Source organism: Nicotiana tabacum, chromosome 3 (assembly GCF_000715075.1).
Source record: "Nicotiana tabacum cultivar K326 chromosome 3, ASM71507v2, whole genome shotgun sequence".
In the NCBI taxonomy this organism is placed as follows: domain Eukaryota; kingdom Viridiplantae; phylum Streptophyta; class Magnoliopsida; order Solanales; family Solanaceae; genus Nicotiana; species Nicotiana tabacum.
This window is the reverse complement of record NC_134082.1, coordinates 180,530,202-180,550,629: the sequence shown is the minus strand read 5'-3', so window position 1 is coordinate 180,550,629 and position 20,428 is coordinate 180,530,202. Positions and strand designations below refer to the sequence as shown.

At 36.8% G+C, this 20,428-nt stretch overlaps 1 long non-coding RNA gene across 1 annotated transcript; it reads left to right on the top strand.

Annotated features, from left to right (window-relative positions):
- The first annotated feature begins 494 nt into the window (after positions 1–494).
- Positions 495–13,337, top strand: LOC142179558 (uncharacterized). The gene is made up of 2 exons (XR_012708059.1): positions 495–1,202; positions 4,612–13,337. It is a non-coding gene; the product is annotated as an uncharacterized LOC142179558 (long non-coding RNA).
- The last annotated feature ends 7,091 nt before the right edge of the window (positions 13,338–20,428 follow it).

Here is a 20,428-nt window from a genome sequence, read left to right as displayed (position 1 = left end):
CAACTCATTTTGACTCTTTTACTTTATTTTCTCTTAGAAATAATAATTAAAAAAATACTTTCCATTATTAGTTAATTTTAGTTTATCTTAACTTTGATAAAATTGAAAAAAAAATTAGACAAAAGAAAATGTCACATGGGTTTAAATTAAGATATACGTAGTATAAGTGGTTAATACGTAGTATTTTTGCTTTTCTCAAAAACTTTTTGTTACTGTGCAAAGTTTATGTGTTATTTTCTTTTAATTTAATTAACTAGTTATATTTTGATATTTCAAAATTTTCTCCTACCAAGTTCAAGAAACAAAGGTCCCGTTAGTTTTTTTTTATTTATTTATGTTCTTTTTCTTTAACAAACTTTTGGAACCTCACGTTATTTATTTATTTTTAAGAAAAAGCATACACAGTACACATTCTTGTAAATTCACTCTAATATTTGACCACCCCCATTCATTATCTCACCACTTGCACACTCCATTCAATTCAATGACTTCACACTCGCACCCCATTCAATTCAATGCCCTCAAACTCACACTCCATTCTTTCACATTATAGTGCACATTCACGATTTAAAAATGACACCCACCAATTTTTGTTTGACACTTTTTCAACGCATGAGCCCACACAAATCATCTTTTCCAACATAATCAAAATCCATCTGATATATATATAATCTACTTACATTTGGAAAGAGGGGAGGATATCATATTTGAGACTCATTCCCTTCCAAAAAAAAGAGCAACGACGCTCTCTAAAGAATGACAAAAAATAGTGTATATCCCCTTCCATCATCTTCTTTCGGCTCTTCTTCAATCTTGATTAGATAGCACTTTTTTTATTTCATTTACACCTAGACTCACTCATACAAAACTTCACAAACACACAACAAATACATTTAAAAAAATCTGGGTGCCATTACCATCACAAGGGGACCTTTTCCTCACATCTCTGTTTGAATCTGTAAGACTAAAGCAGCTACTCCTTCTTCAGCCGTTGTTTCCCCTCCCAAATGCCACCATGAAATCCTCCTATCTTCCACCATATCCAGCTAAAAATAAATAGCAAAAACGCAGCAGCTCCAAGAGCTGAGTTCGGGGTCGGCGTCGAGCTTCTCTGTTTGGGTCTCGGTCGTGATCTGTTTGTGCGAGAGCTTACCAGTTCGTTACCCCTTATGTATTGAAGATTATATTTCAACTATTAAAAGGTCTGTTTCAATCACTTTCTTCCCTTCTCATGTTTTCATGTTCGTGACTAGTTCGGCATATTTGCAAGCGAATTGATTTAACAAGTTATATCATGCTTCATTAGTCATTTATTTTGTTGGATGCTATAAGCTGTTGGCTCTAATATAAGTTCATGTAGGCTTAATTTGTTGAGTTTGAATTACTGTTAATTAGCGTTATATCCTGTTAGTTTATCTTATTTGGAGAATTTTTTTTTAATTATTTTTATATAGTTTGTGTGTTGTTTATGTGAGCAGTGAAAACTTCATTGTTAAAAGGCAAGAACTCATCGAACAGTTAGACCATTAGTTATTCTAGCTTCATATTCTGAGGGCATGACATTCGGTGCATAATCATGGGAGACATTCTGTGTAAAGTTTGTTATTGCTAAATGGTTGTTAAGTAATATTTTTCAGTTGGTCTTTTGTTATGATAGTATACATTGGAAACGAACTAAAAGTAGGCAAAAAATGGATATTGTCTTACAACAATTTATAAAATTGGATTTGCATGGAAAGTGTTTTCGTTACTGGTTTTGGTTTTTGCTTTATGAAAGCATAAATATTGAATGATGATTGGATAATAATAATACTAATGATTATTAGCTTTACAAGTATATATATGAGAAAATTTTGGAAAATATATACTACTTTTGGATGGAACGTTTAAGAAGCTACAGTCATAGTTTTTTTTTATTATTTAGTACATAGAATATAATTTTCAATCATAATCGGTGGCCCTCGCTTAATTAATATTTTTATCCTTAGAAATTGAGGTGCGTCATTTAGCGAATTTTTCATGGCCCTCGCAAAGTTGAAAGTGCATAGCGGCTTTAGGCGCGTTATTTTAATAATTTACCTTCCTAAACTCGGGTGCGCATTTATGTGACCCAAATCCAAATCTCAACAACGTTAGATAAAATGTGTTGCGAACTGCGGGTGCATTTATGTAGCGTGGCTTACGATGTATTTTAAATAATTTTGAATTTTTCCCGAAATATTAAAAGCGGCTAAAACAATAGCACCTTTTGCTTTTGCTTTTGCTTTTGACTATTATACTCCATGTCAGGTGTTGTTGTGGTCCTATACACATAATGCTTTCATTTCACCTTGTAATATTTGTAATATGATTTGCAGATCAGTACAAAGTATTTTTTTATTTATTTTTATTCATTGATTGCTCCTACTTTTGAAAGTGGGTCTCTGTTTTTAGTTTTGATTTTTTTTTTAGAATAAAAAAGAAGAAAGCAAATTTATAGTACTAACATTTATATCGTTTCATTGTGTTAATTAAAACACCGAATAATGCCTTATTTTCTTAGTGCCTAACTATTTTAAGATATGGTACAATTGTTGAATCATATTAGAGCCGTGTTTCTTTTTTGTTTGTTTGTTACATGTCCTTTTCGTGGTATAATATAACATACTTCATTCCGTGTGCACAACTTTTGATTACCCGAAAATTTAGGCAATTCTTTCCTTATTTTAGAATAATATTTTGTATTAGGATTGAATTGGTCCTAACGACAACAATGAAAAGGCGATTTAATATATTATTTTGATTATGTATACGTTCGCGTAACATAATTACGAATTCCGTTCTAAAAAAATTAAATCGAGGTATGCGTTCGCGCAACTTCGATCAAAATTTTCTTTAATAATTAATAAAGCGTTAATTAGTTGTGGACACGTTCACGTGACATGATTTTTAACGCGCCAAAATAAAAGAGTATACGTACGCGTAACTCAATTCTTTGATTACGAATAACTCAAGTAATTTAAAAGCGGTAAAAAGATAATCGCACATAGTTCTTAAAAATGAGTAGTTAAATAATTTAAGCCAAGTATAAATTGCTAAGCGACCGTGCTAGAACCACGTAATCCGGGAGTGCCTAACACCTTCCCTCGGGTTAGCAGAATTCCTTATTCAGAATATCTGGTTCGCAGACTTCAAAAGAAAAGTAAAACTTCCTCGACTAGGGATTTTAAACCGATGACTTGGGACACCATAAAATTATCCCAAGTGGCAACTCTGAAAATAAATAAAATAATCTCATTTCGAATAATGTCACTTAGATTGGAAAAACTCCTCATATACCCCTCGGGTATGTACAAAGGAGGTGTGACATCCCCCACTTGGCTCGAAGCCATAGATCAACACACACTCAATAACTCATAACGATTATACTCTATTGATGACATGATACCGTAGTGAGATTAAACTCAAATCTTTTATAAGCTTGTGAAAACACATATCATCTAGAATTTTAAATCTTCTGCAAATCTTGCATTCCACTCTCGCAACAGTTACACCCACTCTCTAAGTGACCCAATTTAAATTGCAACACATATCCTTCACTCGCAAATGAGATCTTCTAACAGACACATAAGGATCGTACAACCTCAGAACATTTCGCAGGAGACAACCCACGTGCTTTGCCTATAACTAACATTTTTGTATACCTTCCACCGTCATAAACTGTACGCAGTAACTTAGTCTTTCTAAGTCTAAACTCATACCGCAACATGAAATTTAATTCACTCACAACTGAGAAACATGATAAGATCTTTCACACTCCAATAACTCGGAGCTATACCTCGAATCAAGATGGAATCAAAGTACCTAATAGTTCTTATATCCTCTAGCAGACCTTCCCGTCGCTTCCAAATCATGTGGATACATCTTGCAGTACCAACATACTCATCACATAGTTATCCAGCCATCACTTCCACTAATAGGGACAATACCGAACATATATGTTCAAAAATACTTGCTCACACAATCAGCACCTCGGTGTTCAAGCTATAGGCAAAGATCCGGCCTCAAGTCCTCCAGACTTGCCCAACATCAATGCACAGAGATCACATCTCGACCCTCGATTAGGGAATCACAAGCCATCGAGGCACATCTGATACTGAGCGTTCATGCACGCATACGAACGCGTGGAAGGAACTCAAAGAGTTACATTTCAAGCTAAATCAAGGACGCATGATAAGAATTCAAGAATGTGAAGTTTTCCTAAAGGTTCTGCAGCCTCTCAAGGATAAATACAAATGTCTCTGTACCGATCCGCGAGACTTTACTATACCTGCTCATGACTCGTGAGACCTATGTAACCTAGCCTTTGATGCCAACTTGTCACGACCCTAACTCGAACCCGATCGTGATGGTACTTCTCGTGAAGACAAGGCCAGCCAATTAAACCCAATTCACTTTTTAAATAGTTAAATATCACAAAATTAGTCTAAAATATGATATAGCAATACTAAGTAGCGGATAATGTCAATAAAGTATGGAAGTACAACCCAACACAGCCCTAACCGGGGTGTCACTAGTCATGAGCGTCTATAATTCATAATACAAGTCTGCTAACTCTATAAGCTAGTACAGGTGTTTGAAAAGAGATAAAGATGATAAGGGAGTAGAGACACGGGGCTGGGGACGTCAAAAGCCACCTCGTAATCTCCGGAAGCCCGCCTGAAGCTGGAGGTATCAACACTCGGGAGTGGTACCAACAACGCCTGAATTTGCACATAGTGGTGCAGGGAGTAAAGTGAGTACTCCAATTCAGTGAGTAACAAATGTAAATAAAGACTGAAGGCAAGAAATCACGTAAAGCATATCAAGATGTTGTATGGAAGCAGTTCAAAAACCAGTAAGAAAGTAGTGAAGCTGTAAAATCTCTTTAAACATCTTAGCTCAGTTTAAACTTCTTTGAAAATGGCTTTTTCAAAAGTATGCAAATGAATGCAAAACAGTTAGTGCAGATAAGCACAGAAATCCGCCACTCGGGCACAAATATCATAGTTTTACAGGTAAATGACAGGTAAATATGAAAGATAAACACATAAAGGTTTGCCCCTCGAGCTCAATGTCAACAACTCTGCCCCTCGGGAAAATATCTCAGAGCAATACCAGCCCCTCAGGCAATCACATAGAACAGTCTAGCCCCTCGGGCAATCACACAGAACAATACCAGCCCCTCGGGCTATCACATAGAACAATATCAGCCCCTCGGGCTATATCTCACATCACAATGCATACCCGCGCTCAGTAGGAGTGTACAGACTCCGGGAGGGGCCCGTTACGGCCCAAGCACAATATCAAGCCATCTCGTGGCATCAAATCTAGGCCCTCGGCCTCATATCAGTCAAGCCACCTTGTGGCGTATATATCTCAGGCCCTCGGCCTCATAAACAATATCAATAAGCCACTTATATCTCAGGCCCTCGGCCTTAAATCAGTATCAGTGTTTCCACACAACTAGGCCCTCGGCCTTACTCAGTCAAAAATAATCACAAGCCCCTCGGGCATTAGTAAAACAGTATTTCTCAGCCCAAAACATCATTTAAAATATCATTTAAGTTTCAAAACGGAGTAAAAATGGCTGAGTAGTAAAATAGTGGAAAATAACATGACTGAGTTCAATTAGTAAGTCAAAACAGTGAGGAAATAGTAATAAAAATCCCCGAAGGGTTTAAATAGTTGGCACGAAGCCCAAATATAGCAATCAGCCCAAATCATGATGATAACATATAAGTTTCAGTCAAATGCGTAGTAAAATCATCAATCGGGACGGACCAAGTCACAATCCCCAATAATACACGACCCCACGCTCGTCATCAAGCGTGTGCCTTACCTCAATATAGCACGACGATGTGCAATCCGAGGTTTTAAACCCTCAGAGCATTATTTATAATCATTACTCACCTCGAACCGGCTAAATCTCTAACTCGTGACTCCTTTGCCCATCAAATCGGCTTCCACGCGTGTCGAATTTATCCAAAATCAGAACGAATACGTCACAATATGCTAAGGGAACAAAGCCCAAGCGAAAACAATCGAATTACCACAAAATTCCAGAAATTGGTCAAACTCGACCCCCGGACTCACATCTCGAAATCGGGTAAAATTTACATTTTCAGAATCCTCATACCCTCACGAGTCTAACCATACCAAAATTATCCAATTCCGGTACTATTTGGTCCTTCAAATCATCATTTTATATTTTTTGAGGATTCCACAATTTTTCTTCCCAAATTCCATCCCAAATCACGAAATAAATGATGAATTCAATGATAGATTCATGTATTCTACCCAAATCTGAGTTAAAATCACTTACCCCGATGAATTTCTTGAAAAAACTTCAAAAATTCGAGCTCTCTAGGTCAAAATATTAAATAAACCCAAAACCTCGTATTTATAGAGTACCCCACAGATTTGCACCTCCGCGGACCGCACAAAATCGACCGCGGTCTGCACAAAACCAGTGCAGTCCTCACAAAAACGACCGCGGCTGCACAGTCTTTTCTCTGCAGTGATAAGCTTTAGTATTTTGGCCATAACTTTCGCTATAGATGTCCAAATTATGATATAATTAACTTTCTGAAAACTAGACACAAAGAGCTACAACTTTTGATTTAGAATCATCTCAAAAATTCCTTGTAGATCAAAAGATATGAGCTTCCAAAGTAGGACCAGTGAAACGTTCCCCACCGCGGCCGCACCGCATTTTGTGCGGTCCGCACAGCACCTTCCGCGTCCGCACTTCATTTTGTGCGGTCCGCACAGCACATACCGCGGCCGCACTTCTTTTTGAGCGGACCGCACGGGTGGGTTTGAGGCCTGCAACCCTTCTGGACCTGCTACAACTATGATTTTTGGCCTAAAACTACCCGGAACTTCAAATCAATTGTACCAACACATCTCATGATACCGTTCAAACTTGTTCAAAACTTCAAAACGCTCACAACAACATCAAATCACCAATTTAACACATGATTCAAGCTTGAGAACTCCAAAAACTCTTAAATTATGCTTTCGATCAAAAAGTCTATCAAATCTCGTCCGAATGACCTGAAATTTTGCACACACATCCCAAATGATACAACGATGCTACTGCATGCTCTCGGAATTCCATTCCGACCTCTATATCAAAATCTCACCTATCAATCGGGAAAATACTGAAATCTCAATTTTGCCAATTCAAGCCTAAATCTTCTCTACAACTCCAAAACTCATTCCGATCGCGCTCCTAAGTCACAAATCACCTAACGGAGCTAACCAAATCATAAAAATTCCGATCCTAGGTTATATACAAACAAGTCAAATACTGGTCAAACCTTTCAAATTTCAAGCTTCCGAACTGGGAACTGTTCTTCCAATTTTATTCCAATTATCCTGAAAACCAAAACCAACAATTTACATAAGTCATATTGCATCACACGGGGTAAGTCATGCCCGAGAACTGGCAAGCGAAATGCAAAAGCTCAAAACAACCGGTCGGGTCGTTACATCCTCCCCCACTCAAACATACGTTCGTCCTCGAACGTGCCTAGAGTTGTTCCAAATGCCAACCAATCATTGAATAACCTTACCATGCATATACTCGGGGGTGATCCTACGTCACTCTATCTCATATAGGTCCGATAACACAATGCAACTAAAATTTCACAATCCAACCTAGCCCATAAACCTTAGAACCACATTTCCACTCCTGAAATCATTCACATCAAAATCTCACATCTATTTTCAGAATAAGCCCGAACAAGTTGTAATCACCCACCGGCTTACTACCAAGTTGTCCCATATATCCGAGTTTCCTTCTGATTTATCTTCAACTTGGCAATTCCTCTTGTTGTAGCACTACAATTCCTCAACCCAGACTTACCATACGAGACCCAAGCATAAAACTACGCTGTCTAAGGCTCATAAGCCGTTGAATACTCCCTTAACTACTCCCAAAAGCACCACATTCAAATACTTTACTCCGAAGAACATCCTACGAATCTAAATCCGTTAACTTTACCTTCCTGATACTAATACATAGAACCCCATAATTAATATAGAACACCACAAATCTTGATATCCCCCAAATGAAAAATCAGTCTCTAACCACATATACAACTTTAAAATACCTCATTGTTACATGTAAAATCCTGAACACATTAGAACCATTTCCACGAGTCGTTCACTCTATTCAAACTACAATTAGTCTGATCAAATAAACCGAACAACCCGTGCCTCATTGGCACTCTGACACCGTAGAATGTAACCTCATCCCAATACAACCAAGCAACTTCCTGCTCTATGCACCGAGCATTCTTGCCAACAACAACTCAAGGCATCTCGTAATTCTCACACACCTATGAAGCATAATATAACCTTCGTCAAAATTTTCCTTTACTCGAGCCATCCTGGGTCTTAACCTCCGTAGGCCACAACTGATTCACCCGAACGTCTCAAACCGGAACCAACATAGCACATAACCGTGCAATCGCTTAATCAATAACAGACTCCCCTGTAGACATGTGATTTTTTACCCTCCCCAATATTTTATATTTTAGCATGTAAATATTTAATTTAGGCATAATATAGCTATTTCAACTCATTTTGACTCTTTTACTTTATTTTCTCTTAGAAATAATAATTAAAAAAAATACTTTCCATTATTAGTTAATTTTAGTTTATCTTAACTTTGATAAAATTAAAAAAAATAGACAAAAGAAAATGTCACATGGGTTTAAATTAAGATGTACGTAGTATAAGTGGTTAATACGTAGTATTTTTGATTTTCTCAAAAGCTTTTCGTTACTGTGCAAAGTTTATGTGTTATTTTCTTTTAATTTAATTAACTAGTTATATTTTGATATTTCAAACTCCTACCAAGTTCAAGAAACAAAGGTCCCGTTAGTTTTTTTTTATTTATGTTCTTTTTCTTTAACAAACTTTTGGAACCTCACGTTATTTATTTATTTTTAAGAAAAACAATACACAATACACATTCTTGCAAATTCACTCTAATATTTGACCACCCTCATTCATTATCTCACCACTTGCACACTCCATTCAATTCAATGACTTCACACTCACACCCCATTCAATTCAATGCCCTCAAACACACACTCCATTCTTTCACATTATAGTGCACACTTACGATTTAAAAATGACACCCACCAATTTTTGTTTGACACTTTTTCAATGCATGAACCCACAAAAATCTTCTTTTCCAACATAATCAAAATCCATCTGCACACATTATATATATAATCCACTTACATTTGGAAAGAGAGGAGGATATCAGATTTGAGACCCATTCCCTTCCAAAAAAAGAGCAACGACGCTCTCTGAAGAATGACCAAAAATAGTGTTTATCCCCTTCCATCATCTTCTTTCGGCACTTCTTCATTCTTGATTAGATAGCACTTTTTTTATTTCATTTACACCTAGACTTACTCATACAAAACTTCACAAACACACAACAAATACATTTAAAAAAATCTGGGTGCCATTACCATCACAAGGGGGCCTTTTCCTCACATCTCTGTTTGGATCTGTAAGACTAAAGCAGCTACTCCTTCTTCAGTCGTTGTTTCCCATACCAAATGCCACCATGAAATCCTCCTATCTTCCACCATATCCAGCTAAAAATAAATAGCAAAAACGCAGCAGCTCCAAGAGCTAAGTTCGGGGTCGGCGTCGAGCTTCTCTGTTTGGGTCTCGGTCGTGGTCTGTTTGTGCGAGAGCTTACCAGTTCGTTACCCCTTATGTATTGAAGATTATATTTCAACTATTAAAAGGTCTGTTTCAATCACTTTCTTCCCTTCTCATGTTTTCATGTTCGTGACTAGTTCGGTATATTTGCAAGCGAATTGATTTAACAAGTTATATCATGCTTCATTAGTCATTTATTTTGTTAGATGCTATAAGTTGTTGGCTCTAATATAAGTTCATGTAGGCTTAATTTGTTGAGTTTGAATTACTGTTAATTAGCGTTATATCCTGTTAGTTTATCTTATTTGGAGAATTTTTTTTTTAATTATTTTTATATAGTTTGTGTGTTGTTTATGTGAGCAGTGAAGACTTCATTGTTAAAAGGCAAGAACTCATCGAACAGTTAGACCATTAGTTATTCTAGCTTCATATTCTGAGGGCATGACATTCGGTGCATAATCATGGGAGACATTCTGTATAAAGTTTGCTATTGCTAAATGGTTGTTAAGTAATATTTTTCAGTTGGTCTTTTGTTATGATAGTATACATTGGAAACGAACTAAAAGTAGGCAAAAAATGGATATTGTCTTACAACAATTTATAAAATTGGATTTGCATGGAAAGTGTTTTCGTTACTGGTTTTGGTTTTTGCTTTATGAAAGCATAAATATTGAATGATGATTGGATAATAATAATACTAATGATTATTAGCTTTACAAGTATATATATGAGAAAATTTTGGAAAATATATACTACTTGTGGATGAAACGTTTAAGAAGCTACAGTCATAGATTTTTTTTATTATTTAGTACATAGAATATAATTTTCAATCATAATCTGTGGACCTCGCTTAATTAATATTTTTATCCTTAGAAATTGAGGCGCGTCATTTAGCGAATTTTTCATGGCCCTCGCAAAGTTGAAAGTGCGTAGTGGCTTTAGGCGCGTTATTTTAATAATTTACCTTCCTAAACTCGGGTGCGCATTTATCTGACCCAAATCCAAATATCAAAAATGTTAGATAAAATGTGTTGCGAACTGTGGGTGCATTTATGTAGCATGGCTTACGATGTGTTTTAAATAATTTTGAATTTTTTCCAAAATATTAAAAGCGGCTAAAACAATAGCACCTTTTGCTTTTGACTATTATACTCCATGTCAGGTGTTGTTGTGGTCTTATACACATAATGCTTTCATTTCACCTTATAATATTTGTAATATGATTTGCAGATCAGTACAAAGTATTTTATTTATTTATTTTTATTCATTGATTGCTCTTACTTTTGAAAGTGGGTTTCTGTTTTTAGTTTTGATTTTTTTTTTTAGAATAAAAAAGAAGAAAGCAAATTTATAGTACTAACATTTATATCGTTTTATTGTGTTAGTTAAAACACTGAATAATGTTTTATTTTCTTAGTGCCTAACCATTTTATGATATGGTACAATTTTTGAATCATATTAGAGCCGTGTTTCTTTTTTGTTTGTTTGTTACTTGTCCTTTTCGTGGTATAATATAACATACTTCATTCCGTGTGCACAACTTTTGATTACCCGGAAATTTAGGCAATTCTTTCCTTATTTTAGAATAGTATTTTGTATTAGGATTGAATTGGTCATAACGACAACAATGAAAAGGCGATTTAATATATTATTGTGATTATGTATACGTTCGCGTAACATAATTACATATTCCGTTCTAAAAAATTTAAATCGAGGTATGCGTTCGCGCAACTTCGATCAACATTTTCTTTAATAATTAATAAATCATTAATTAATAGTGGACACGTTCACGTGACATGATTTTTAACGCGCCAAAATAAAAGAGTATACGTACGCGTAACTCAATTCTTTGATTACGAATAATTCAAGTAATTTAAAAGCGATAAAAAGATAATCGCACATAGGTCTTAAAAATGAGTAGTTAAACAATTTAAGCCAAATATAAATTGCTAAGCGACCGTACTAGAACCACAGAATCCGGGGGTGCCTAACACCTTCCCTCGGGTTAATAGAATTCCTTATTCAGAATTTCTGGTTCGCAGACTTCAAAAGGAAAGTCAAACTTCCTCGACTCGGGATTTTAAATCGGTGACTTGGGACACCATAAAATTACCCCAAGTGGCGACTCTGAAAATAAATAAAATAATCTCATTTCGAATAATGTCACTTAAATTGGAAAAACTCCCCATATACCCCTCGGGTGTGTAAAAAGGAGGTGTGACAGCTCTGGCGACTCTGCTGGGGATAAGAACCCAGAATTTCTGGTTCAGGGTTCAAGAATTTGAGCTTAGAATAATTGTTATATTTGGCTTTATTTATTATCTGGTTTATTAACATGTTTGGGCTTAATGTGCTAAATGTTGTTTTTTACCGCTTTGATATTATCTGAACTGTATATATATAAACTGTTACGAAACCTTCTTCTTTCTGAGTCTTCTGAATTTATGGTGCACACGTGCGCGTGGCCCACTTTTCTGTTAGTAGTCATACCAAGTAGAATGAGGTTGGGTCAAGTAACTAGACCGGGTAGACTTTCGTGCTCCCGGTACGTTGTCCCCGCTTCGGCTCGAGCTGTCCGCTCGGGTAAGCCAGGTCTAGAACAATAAACCCAGGTTTTAAACCTAGTATAACAAAGCCTCATGTCGGATCCCTAGTAAGAATGCTTGTTGCATCACGTGCATTTGACTTTGGGGACTCAACACAGGGGTTGGGTCCATCAAGGACAGATGCACCCAAAATAACAGACCATCTTGATGCATCCTATGTGCTACATGTTGCATTTATTCAAGGGTAAAAGGGTCATTTGGCGGACCAATGATAGTAGAGGGCAAATGAAAAATGAAAAAATAAAAGAGAAAAAAAAAAGAAAGAAAAGAGAGAGTGAAGTGTGGAGATAAAGCAAGTTGGGCCCAATTATGTTGTTAAAAAAAGAGCTTGAAATTTCAGGAAAAAAAAAAGATTTTGCATTTTTTCATCATTTTCCGAAAATCAGAAAATCAAAAAAAAAAAATCCAAAAAGATTTTGCATGTTTCATCATTTTTCAAGAAAAAGCAAAAGATAAATATGTTATCTCTAAATTAGTTGTTTTTTTAATTATCGCTCGTATCCAATCTACCCGAACTACGCATACATGATTCTCGTCTTTTGGGGCGGGATACGTAGGCAACCCACATAGGGTCCGGTCTTCCTAGTAAATCTTAGGTTATTGGCTTTGCGGGGTCTTAGCCAAATTTTGCACTTCTGGCCACCTTTTGGCCAAATAAGCCATTTTGCAAAAATAGCCTCAATCATGTCTTGCATGTGTCCAGTAGGGAGTGTTATTGTCTCACATAGTGTTGGTTTAAAGTTTTCTCATACAGGTGTGGATTTATTTATCGAAATTTGAGCATGACAGACACCCCGTGACCATCTAGTCAAGATCGCTCAGTCAGGAGTTGCTTAAGGAGATTTATTTTATTTTTATGTTTTGAGTCTGTTCTTCATTTTATGTCGTCTTTTACTTTCTAGGTTTTGTACAGTAATGTCAAGTCTTTTGTTATTGTATTTTCTGCTTTATATTTGAAAAAATGTGTTGTAACTCAAAAATCCAAAAAAAAAAGAGATGTTGCATTTTATATTTCCGTTATAAGTTTTCTTTAGATTACTAATTCTAGAAATGGAAAAAGAAGAATTTTTTTTTTTGAGGTTGTTCTTCCTTTAGGCAATTAATATCTAGGACTTAAAATGAGTTGTTTTTATGTTTCCTTTAAGTATATTAGGACCAAAATTCAAAAAAAAAAGAGAATTTTCTTTTAGTACTTCTTTAAAAGCTTTCTTTAAGGTGTGAATTCCAAAATCCAAAAAGATTTTCTTTTGAGGTGTTTCTTTGGAAATTAGTGAAAAATAAAAAAAAAATTCTTTTTTTTTCATTAGAACTTTAGGATATTGTACATAGAAGAAGAAAAAAAGACAACATACTTTATCTTTGGTTTATTTTCAGAGTTTCTCTTTTAGGCAATCAAAATTGAAATCCAAAAATATTGCTTGTTTCGAAATCTTGCGTCAAGATATCAAATGAAAATTCAAAATATTTTTATGTGGTTTATTCTTTAGATTTTCTTCCTAAAAATAAATAAATAATAATCAAAAAATATTTTTCTCTTTTAGGATATTTCCTTAATAGAGTATTTGTTTCAAAAGAATAAATAAACAAAAAAAACATTCCCGTTAAGCTTGAGTTTAGAATAGATCATAGAACGTAAAGTCTAGAAAATAAAAAAATAAAAAATAAAAAAGAAGGGGGATTTGCTGCTTTTATTTCTCTTTTCTCTTCTGAGTAGTCGTTAAGGTAAAAAAAGAAAAAAGGAGAATGTCAGTTTGTTTACTTTATTCCCGTTCTTTCAGAACTACGCAAAGATCTGATTCATGCGGCGTCATGATACGTAGGCAACCTACATAGGGTTCGATCGAATCATTTTATTTTTTTACTATTAAAAGAAAAAAGGGTGAAATTATGGGATGTGAGAAATGAGAGGAAAGAAAAGAGTGATAATTATAAAAACAAAGAGGAAGGAAAATGATCAAGCAAGTTCTAGAAAAGCAAAAAAAGGGAGGTTGAAATGAACAAATTGGGATGATGTCAAGTGACCTTATGACCCTCGAAGTCATTCTAGAACCGTTAATTGTGGCTAGGTGCATTGCACGCAATGTGATATTTTTGTTGTTAAATGCCCTAACACTAACGTGATGGCCTCATTTTGTTATATTTATAGCAGAAGGGTGGTTGGTTTGTGATTTTTAAAGTGATAACTCTTCTCTACAACACAAAGTCAAAAGGCAATGGCAGACAACAACAGAACTGAGTTGGTTGATACCGGTGCCCGAAAGCAGTTGGTTGAACAAGACAATGGGTTGGTTGAATAGGTAAAGATGTTAAGACAACACATGGCGGACATGTACCAGGCTTGGATGACTGGGAAGGCACCACCCCCGCCATCACCTAGCTTCCTAGATGCTGCCCTTACCCAAACTTCGAACACAATGCCAGATGATCCTCCATACTCTCCAGATCTACCCGCTTATCACAGCTTTCCCAACCACCCTAGTAGCTCCATCACTCGTCCTCCAACTATCTTTTTCTAAAAGTGACCTCCTGTCATATCCACTATTCCCAACAATGAATATCCACTCAAAGCTCATAACTAAAACTACCCCGTAGAGGTTGCCTACAAGGTTCCTGACTCATACAAGAAGAGCCCTCGGGATAAGCTTCATGTTGAAAATGAAAGGTTCACAGGAAGAGAAGGGAAAGATGGGATACCCAGGAGGATGAAAGGCATAGAACAATCCTTGAAGAACAAACAAGGAAGGGAAGACCAGGGTAGCATGGCTTACAAAGAACTGTCTGTGTCCCCTGACGTTCGCCTGCCCACGGGGTTCAAAGTGCCAAAATTTAACTTGTATGATGGGTGTGGAGATCCGGTAGCCCACCTAAGGGACTATTGCAGTGAAATGAGAAGAGTTGGAGAGAAAGATGACCTGTTGATGGCATATTTCAATAAGAGCCTGACTGGAGCAGCTTTGGAGTGGCATATTCGTCAAGATGTTGGTAAGTGACCTACATTGGGTGACATGGCTCAAGATTTTATTCGATACTTTCTATACAGATCAGGCGTTACCCCAGACCGCTCCTCCCTATCTAGAATGGAAAAGAATCCGGAGGAAAGCTTTAGAGAATTTGGACTCATATGGAGGGAGCAAGTTGCTCGAGTCAATACCCCGATTGGTGAAGAATAAATGGTTGAGCTTTTCCTAAAAGCCTAGGGGCCCACCTACTTCAGTCATTTGATCCCGGCCTTGGGAAAGCCTTTCAATGATGTGTTAAAAATGAGGGAGCTAGTATATGAGGGAATCAAGTCAGGCAAAATCATGAGTTGTTCGAAAGACATTCAGAACATCCCAATAAGCTTGGGTGGAAGAAAGAGAAACAGAAAAGATGATCTGATGGGCTTTCCCGATCAACACTTCCATTCTCGACATTGTCCCCATGGATATCCTTGTGCACCAGATGACCCTCCCCAATGCTACTTCTCTCCACAGAACTCCCAAAGTTGCACATCACTTTCCCAGTACCCAGCTCCACAAAATGCCTATCTACCCCCACGAGCTTAGTGAAAACCCCCTGGATCAGGTTTTCGGCTCAATCAAGCCTTTAAGAACGAGAGGTTATAGAAGAAGAAAACATTCACTCCATTGGGAGTGTCATATGCCAGTCTGTTCCAGAGGCTAAGGAAATTGGACATGTTGAAGCCGACCTAGATAAAAATGTCAAACCCTCTTCCAAAGAAGTTTGATTTTTCTCAAAGGTGCACCGATTGCTCAGATGCCCTAGGGCATGACATAGAGAAGTGTTGGAATCTGAAGAATGCAATTCAGAAGCTTATTGATATAGGCAACATTGTCGTGCAAAGTCCAGATGCAGTAGACACTAGCCAAAGTCCATCACTTGTGCATAATGAGACACATATGGTGGGTATGATTTGTCTTGAAAAGGAATATGAGAATTCTTCTAAGGTCCTCGGAGGTCCACGTGCTGTGAAACTTTCAACGCTATCAGATGTTGATCCTAAGAACGAGCAGGCAAAAGGAACCCAAAAGCAATTTGTTAAGAACAATGTGATGGAGACTTGTGAAGGTCCTAGTATTGTTGATGCAGAAGTCAGTGGCTAAGATATTGAGTTTGGTGATTGGAAAGATGCTCCATCTCTTGGTTAACCAGAGAGGAGTCTTGGTGGTTTGTTTTGTTGTCATTTCTGTTGTCCGGGTTACTGTAGGGTTGTAATTCGGATATTGTCTTATGATTCAAACCGTTCTATCATTTTATTTTGTCTAGTTCTTTAGTTGTAGTTTCTCATTAAGTGTTATCTAGGTTTGTTCTAGGGTTGTACCCCAGTATATTTTGCTTGTTTTGTTGTTCAAACCCTTTCACCGTCTGTCTAATACAATTCTCTATTTTTTTACTATTTCTAATCATTTTTGTTTAGTTCTCTTCTCCTTTTATAGTTCGTTTCATGTTGGTCCTAGTGACATGACATGCACGCATAATTCTCATCCTAATCTTTAAAAGTCAATTTAGTTAGGAAGCAATGAAACAATTTTGAAGATGATAGTGACATTTGAGGGAAATAAGTAAAGGCATTGTGAGATCACTTCAAGCCCGAATTGTGTGAAACTGGGGCAGATAGAACATAGAGAAACCCTATTGAAACGCAACATGCTGCATCAGGGTGAAGATAACGACAAGTTTGCCCCAAATTTGTAGGGGGTCATTCGTGGTAATGAAAGTGAGAGTGTTGTCCAATGGTGCTTTGTATGTAACAAATGTAGAAGGCGAATGTGTGGATATGGTTATCATGTCTGGCGCAATCAAAAGATGTTCCGAATGCTTTCCTTGGTTTGTTTAATTGTGTTGTTTGTACTTGGCATGTTTTGGAGATTGGAATGATGAAGGCATTTTGTTCTGCTATTTAAACACTTTATCCTTTGTTACCTCTTTGAGCCTTATTTATTTTTCTTTCATACCCCTCTTTTGGAATCAGTAGTAAAGATCAGAGACGCAAGCGTGAAAGATAAGTAAAGGAAAAAAAGAAGGAAAGGAAAAAAAGGAAGAAAAAGAAAGAAAAAAAGAAAAAAACAAAATAACAAAAAGAGAAAAAAAGAAAGGAGAGAAAGAGGAAGAAAAAGGAAAGAAAAATCACAACAACAAAGTGATTGATATGACATGAACTACGTTCGACCTGATTCCTTTTAAGGATACGTAGGCAGCCTCAAGGTTTGGTCCCATCAAAATAAAAATCCAAAAGTCCCCAAGCAAAGAAACTGGGGCAGAATTGTGATTGCTGTATGAAATCTGATATCAAAAGTTGTAATTTTAAACCCATGTCGAACTGTTTTGTGCCTTTGATACCCTTTCTTTCTAACCCCACCCAAAAGCCCGCATTATAGTCCAAAAAAAGACCTTCCGATCAGTCTTCGAGAGATACCAAGTCGAGCAAATATAGGTGATTCATATCAGGGGCAACACTCTGGTCCAAGAAGGAAAAATAATGAAAATAAGAGAGTCTTATCGGTGAAAAGCCTCACAGGCACCGTAAGGCAATGGGAGTTGAGAGAAATAAAAATGAGAGAGTCTTATTGGTGAAAACCTTCACAGGCACCTTGAGGCGACTGAAAGTTGAGAGAAAGAATCAAATGAAAGAGGCTTGATGGTGAAAACCCTTTGGGCGCTACAAGTCGAATAAGGATTGTAAATCAGATTGGATAACCGGAGCATTGAAGCCCATTTTCACGGCTTAGAGGGTACAACAATAGTTGAACATCATACTTGCTTGACAGAATAGGCCACAGGTGCATGTCATGGTCGTTAGAGTTGGTATCCAATCTGATAGGCTTCTCCTTTGTAGTTTTCTTGTTAGGAATCATCTATTTCCCTTGTCCTTTACTCTATTTCTTTTGTCGTGTTTACTTCCTTTTTCTGAGTCTGTTTGGTTAAAACAAGTGAGAAATGACTTCAAAATTTGTCACCAGCTTTCCAAGTGCACAAAATGAGATCTGGCTAGCACATCAAAACGTCATAAGTCAGGAAAAAACAACAAGCGCACTAAACTGGTAACAATCAACATGCTTTGGGATCCTTATGAAATACAAAGCTTTGGTACATATCAGTCCCGGGACAATGCAACAAATGGAGGGTGTTAAGGATCAAAGGTATCTTTTGTGGTAAGATTGACAAAAGTGGTTAACCAGTGGCAAGCGAGGTCTTCTAAGCAGAAATCAAAGTTATCATGGCAAGGGAGGGAGCAGTAGACCTCAAGGCCAGGGCCAGTGGTTTAAGTCAAGGAAAAACAGCATATACACTGAGTTGGTAACAATCAACATGCGTTGGGATCCATGTGAAATACAAAAAAAAGGTGGTAAACCAGTGACAAGCAAGATCTTCCATGCAGAAATCAAAGCTATCATGGCAAGCGATGGAGCAATAGACCTCAAGACCAAGGCCAGTGATTTAAATCAGGAAAGAACAACGTGTGCATTGAAGTTGGCAATAATCAATATACCGTGGGTATCATGTGAAACACAAAGGTTTGGTAGATTTTGGTTCATAAGCAATGCAACAGATAGAAGGTATTGGGTCTGAATGGATCAGAGGTATTTTCTATGATAAGGGTAACCGAGAAAGTGGTCAGTCAATAAACAGGCAAGGTCTTTCAAGTTGAAACCAAAGTTATCATGGGAAGTGAAGGAGCAATCGCGCTCAAAGTCAATGCCACAAACCAACCATCATATTTATAAACTCACAAGTTTTCTTTGTTTGAAACAGGGACGAAAATTGTGTCCAAATCAAAGCTTGGAAGTTTGAATTTTTTTTCAAGTGTCATGCCAAAAAATTTTCAGCACAAAGGCGGTTTGAGAAAGGGAAAGGAAAATTTATTCGATCTGTAGGAACCCTCCATGAGGAAAATCATGGTTCAGAGGCAAGAAATTTTGTTCGTTATGCAGAAATCCTCCAGAAAGAAAACATGGCTTAGGTAAGTTCATTCTCGGCTCTTCAGGACCCTCCTGGATAATGGGATTTAGTTTTAAGTGTTCAGGACCCTCCTAGACAATGGGATTTAGTTCTAAGACCTTCATAGAAAATAAGATTTAGCGTAAGTTTTACCTTTAGGAAATAGGATTTAGCTTTGAAGTTGTCACTCTTAAGGTAAGGTTTATTTTGAAATTCTTAGGACCCTCCTGGAAAATGGGACCTACTTTAAAATTCAAAACAATCATGAGTAGTAAAATCTAGCATAAATGTATCACAAGGAATATAAGATGGTTTTAAAGTTCGCATGTTGGAGATAGGATTAAATTAGCAATTTTCAGGATCCTCCTGAATAATGGGGCCTAGCTTTAAGATTGTTGTTAGATAACAAAATGTAGCGGAAATAATACCTTTAGAAGATATAATTTAGATTAAAAATTATCGTTTAATTAAGAGTTGTCAGGACCCTCCTGAATAACGGGACCTAGTTTTAAGATTGCCATTAGATAACGAAATTTAGCGTAAGTTCTGTTATATGGTAATATAATTCAGCCGTAAAGAAATGTCACTCTTAGGATAAAACTTGACTTTTGATTTTCAGGACCCTCCTGGATAATGGGGAATAGTTTAAGACCCTCTTAGATAACAAGATTTAGCGGAAGTCACACCTTTAGAAAATATAACTTAGATTTAAAATTGTCGTAGTTAAGAGTTGTCAGGACCCCCTGGATAATGGGACCTAGCTTTCAAATTCTTAGTAATATTTGGTAATATGATTCAGTTTAACACTCACATATGCGCCCAGCTACCAAACTGGGCAGAAAATTTTCTTTGTTTTGTCTATTTTTGTTGAAATCAGGGACCCGCTTGGAGAACAGGGAGAAGCAGTTCAATTTCAGCAATCAGGAGCCCACCTAGAGAACAAGGGAATACATTTCAATTTCAGCAATCAGGCGCCCACCTGGAGAGCAAGAGAATACAATTCAAGTTTCAGCAATCAGGCGCCCACCTGGAGAGCAAGGGAGTACAGTTCAAGTTTCAGCTTTCAAGTTCTTAGTAATATTTGGTAATATGATTCAGTTTAACACTCACATATGCACCCAGCTACCAAACTGGGGCAGAATTTTTTCTTTGTATTGTCTATTTTTGTT